Below are 4,884 nucleotides of genomic sequence, written 5' to 3'. Positions count from 1 at the left end.
GTCAGTGTAAACGGTCAGGGGGGTCCGGTCAGTGTAAACGGTCAGGGGGGGTCCGGTCAGTGTAAACGGTCAGGGGGGGTCGGGTCAGTGTAAACGGTGATCGGGGTCTGGTCAGTGTAAACGGTCAGGGGGCTCGGGTCAGTGTAAACGGTCAGGGGAGTCCGGTCAGTGTAAACGGTCAGGGGGGGTCCGGTCAGTGTAAACGGTCAGGGGGCTCGGGTCAGTGTAAACGGTGATCGGGATCCGTTTACACCATATCCGTATCCGACCCTAATACTCCCGACTTCCTCCTCTCCTGACCCTGGTCTTCCATCCCGGACACACCGTGGGCGAGACTGTGCGGAGGGAAGTGTTGGATGGATCAGAGTGGATTGAAAGTTTGGCACAATATCTTGGTGCCGAGAGTGTGTGCTGCCTTGGGCTCTGTGTTAATGTAATCAAAGACTCCACCCACCCTGGACAATCTCTCCTCTTCCCATCGGGCAGAAGATACAAAAACCCGAAAGCACGTCCCGCCCAGCTCCAGGACAGCTTCTACCCCACTGCTACCAGATTCTTTTTCACTGAGATGCACAACCTTCCTCTTCATCGTCTGGGCCTTCTCTGCCACTGTCACACTCTGCTCTGCATTGTCATGATTTTGCCTTGTTCTACCTCAAGCCATTCGCCGACGTTTTTACTATCTGAATTCCAGTTTTCCATGTCCCTCTGAATGATCTTCGAAGCTAATGGTGTTATTTAGATGCAAGCTGTTGGTGAATGTAACGCTTCCTTACTGATTGTATTAGTCAGTGATTTCAAAGTTCAAATTCAAAGTAAATTTATTATCGAAGTACATATATATCACTGTATACAACCCTGAGATTCATTTTGTGGCAGACAGTCACAATAGATAAAAAGACATACAACAGAATCAATGAAAATCTGCTCGTAAACAAAGACTGACAAACAAGCAGTGTGCAAAAGAAAACAAATGGTGCAAATTCAAAAATCACTATTGATCTCTATGGACTGTATGCAAAAGAAGCTTCCCACTGCATCGTGGTACGGGTGACGATAATAAACCAAAGGATGGAAGGAAGAAATAAAATCCCCTGTAAAGAAGAGTTATAACACTGTGATCCGTTTCATATCCAATTAGTGTGGAATCAATAACAGACAGCCGTGCTCTATTGCTGAAGCTACCTGATGCTTCACTGAAATTTCACTGACTAATACAATCAGTAAGGAAGTATTACATTCACCAACAGCTCACATCCAAGTAGCACTATTGGCATTGAAAATCATTCAGAGGGACGTGGAAAACTGGAATGCAGGTAGCAAGAACGTCTGTGAACGGATTGCTTTATTCAGAGCTGTGCTATGCCGTGTTCTTAGACGACTAAAGCAGAGAACAGAATGGGAAAGGGGCAGCCGAACATGAAGAAAATCAGTATCGTTTTCAGCAAATCCAGGCGCACGGCAGGGTACAGGGCTTTGGTGATCGGCTATAAGTTCAATTCTCTCGCTAACATTTCTGAGAACTGCTCAAGATTCATGTTGTGTATTTACTATTTTGGTAATATTTGAGTAATATTGTAAATTTATTCTTTGAGCATTGTCTGTTTACATAATTCATCACGGATTATATGTAAAAGCACATGAATGACATACGCCACCACATCATACGTGCATACCTCACCACGGGTAAAAATGAAACGCCTCCCAGCTCCATGCTTTTCTTTCCATTAGTTGTATTTTGGAGTTACAAAACATAACAATCCAACTTGGTTTCGGTTTATTACCCAGATCCGCATTCATTTATTTATCACACGTTCAAGTTCCAGTTCATTGTCAGCTGACCGTATCCATAAACGCTTCTTGGGCTTCCAGCCAGGTCCAGGCGTCATCTTCAACTGACAAACTCTGCCACCTTCAGCAAGGATGATGCCTGGGCACATCTAGTCCAGTGGTATTTATACCCCCATCGTCCGTCCCTCCTGATTGGTTAGTCCTCAACCTATCAGGTTGCTGCTGTCCCACCTTGTTCAAAATCATATCCAGTTCTTACTTGGAGCGAGAGCTGTTGGAATTCTTACTGTCCAGTCGTACCCCAGTGGTTCCGCTCGTCTGGCGGTCCCAGAGAAACCACAGGCACGTCACAGTAGTTTTCTGCCGACAAAGTCAATCCTGTGGCTATTGTGAATGCAATGTTCTGCTGCCTCCGATTTCTCCAGGTAACCCAAACGGGTACACACCTGGGCTCCTTGACGTGGGTTTCCACACCCAGCCGGTTTACAGGGAATACGCGTTCGCGGGGAATCAGTAAAAACCTGCCATCCTGAGTCCCAAGTCTACTTTGACCCACTGAAGCCGGAATTCGAGCTTCCTTACAGTTTGTGGATGGTATTTATCCGGTATTTCTTCACGATCCTGGTGTTCCTTCCAGAAAGCGTGGAAATGTAGGGATGGCAGGTGCTCGTGATGGGTTCCTCCCCATTGTTAGATTTCCTGCTTTTTCCGTCAGTCATTCTGAGGCCCAATTGATTTCCTTCACTGTGTAGCCATTCCGTGTCTTATTTCCTGACAGAAACTCCCCACGTGGAAGTGACGATTACACATGGCGATTGTATATGTACTGTTTCTCTGCCTGTACCTGTGTACAAACAAATAGAACAACGTTCCTCCAGGCCACGGTGCACCCACAAAACATATCACACACAGCACTTAAACCAAATTATTACCACAACAAGTTAATAAAATAGAATTCAAAATGCATGCAGCACAGGTAAACAGCTCACTGGCCCAGTGACAGGGTGTTCGTTACTCTCACAGCCTGAGGGAAGAAGCTGTTACCCTGGTCCAGACGCTCCTGTACCTCCTTCCCGATGGTAGTGGGGCAAAGAGATTGTGGGATGGGTGGCAGGGATCGTCAGCGACGCTTCAAGCCTTTTGTCTGCACAGCTGCTGGTAGATGTCACAAATAGTGAGGAGGAATAATGCTGTACATTGAAACATAAACTGAAGTGCATCATTAGGTTAATGTGTGCTGAAAGCAGCCCGCAAATGTCCCCATGCATTCCACCACCAACGTACCTGTGGTGAACTACATATACCTGTCTGGACAGGCCCCTTGCTGACTGCTCCTGTGGCTCCTCCCACAGACCCCGTGTGGTGAACTACATATACCTGTCTGGACAGGCCCCCTGCTGACTGCTCCTGTGGCTCCTCCCACAGACCCCGTGTGGTGAACTACATATACCTGTCTGGACAGGCCCCCTGCTGACTGCTCCTGTGGCTCCTCCCACAGACCCCGTGTGGTGAACTACATATACCTGTCTGGACAGGCCCCCTGCTGACTGCTCCTGTGGCTCCTCCCACAGACCCCGTGTGGTGAACTACATATACCTGTCTGGACATGCCCCCTGCTGACTACTCCTGTGGCTCCTCCCACAGACCCCGTGTGGTGAACTACATATACCTGTCTGGACAGGCCCCCTGCTGACTGCTCCTGTGGCCCCTCCCACAGACCCCGTGTGGTGAACTACATATACCTGTCTGGACAGGCCCCTGCTGACTGCTCCTGTGGCTCCTCCCACAGACCCCGTGTGGTGAATTACATATACCTGTCTGGACAGGCCCCCTGCTGACTGCTCCTGTGGCTCCTCCCATAGACCCCGTGTGGTGAACTACATATACCTGTCTGGACAGGCCCCCTGCTGACTGCTCCTGTGGCTCCTCCCACAGACCCCGTGTGGTGAACTACATATACCTGTCTGGACAGGCCCCCTGCTGACTGCTCCTGTGGCCCCTCCCACAGACCCCTGTATAAAGGCGATCGAGGTCTGATCCTCTGCCTCATTCTCCAGGATGTAATACGATGGTCACTTACTGCTGGTTCTTTCTTCAGTCAATAAAAGCCAATATCTCGCCTTACGTCTCAGAGTGAGTTATTGATGGTGCATCGATTTTATTGACTGAAAGTTTTAAAACATGGAAACCGTTTTGCATCCGGAAAGATTGGATTTGGACCCTGAAGCAGCTCTTGCCTTTGAACTCTGGCTTGCATGCTTCCAATCGTACTTGGAGGAGGTTCGTGCAACTGAACCCGCCGTTATGCACAGAATTCTCCTCTCGAGAGTCGCCCCAAAAGTTTATTCCATTATCCGGGACCTGCCGACCTACGAAGGGGCACTGGACACCCTCAAAAGACAGTACCTGCGGCTGGTGAACACCGTCTACGCAAGACATCGTTTAGCTACAGCGGCCTGGCGAATCGTGCGCTGAGTTTCTCCGAGCCCTACAGACACTCGTCCGAACTTGTGACTGCAAGACGCTCACGGCAGAATAACATGCGGAGCTGCTGGTGCGAGACGCCTTTGTGACGGGACTGAGGTCAGTGTACATGCGCCAGCGACTATTGGAACACTCTGACCTTACCTTACGCTCGGCGATCGAGATGGCTGCGCTGCACTACGCCGACGCTGTCCAGTCGCGCGATTCCCCGCCGGTTCCATGGACGGCTCAGACCCCGCCACTGCCGGCTCCCGGGAGCGAATTCGCCAACGCCGCTGCCAGTCGCGATTCCACGAGCTCCCCGAACCCGACCACAGCGGCAGCCCGTCAGAAGCCTGTGCTTTGTTATTTCTGTGGACTTAAAAAGCACCCTCAAAAACGCTGTTCAGCGCGGAAAGCGGGGCCATTTCGCCAAGGTCTGTAAGTCTAAACTGCGAGCGGAGTGCAGCGCTGCAGGTGAAACGTGGGGGCCACCATCTTGCATGCCCGGATGTGGGCGGCCATCTTTGTCGGCGCCAGCATGCCCCGTCCCCGGCCCTCCGATGCTTACCGGGTCTCTGGCCACTGTAACTCTCGACCAAAGCGCCCCACACCAGCTTGCAAGGTCCA

The 4,884-nt window shown here is 50.5% G+C and overlaps 1 long non-coding RNA gene across 1 annotated transcript; it reads right to left on the bottom strand.

Annotated features, from left to right (window-relative positions):
- Positions 1–803: 803 nt before the first annotated feature.
- LOC132380283 (uncharacterized) lies at positions 804–3,082 on the bottom strand. Its single transcript, XR_009507721.1, has 2 exons — positions 2,836–3,082; positions 804–2,635 (listed from the first exon to the last, which is right to left on the bottom strand). It is a non-coding gene; the product is annotated as an uncharacterized LOC132380283 (long non-coding RNA).
- Positions 3,083–4,884: the final 1,802 nt, after the last annotated feature.

This window comes from Hypanus sabinus, chromosome 23 (assembly GCF_030144855.1).
Source record: "Hypanus sabinus isolate sHypSab1 chromosome 23, sHypSab1.hap1, whole genome shotgun sequence".
NCBI lineage: Eukaryota > Metazoa > Chordata > Chondrichthyes > Myliobatiformes > Dasyatidae > Hypanus > Hypanus sabinus.
Note: the sequence above shows the minus strand (reverse complement) of the source record. Positions and strands in the feature narration are given on the sequence as shown.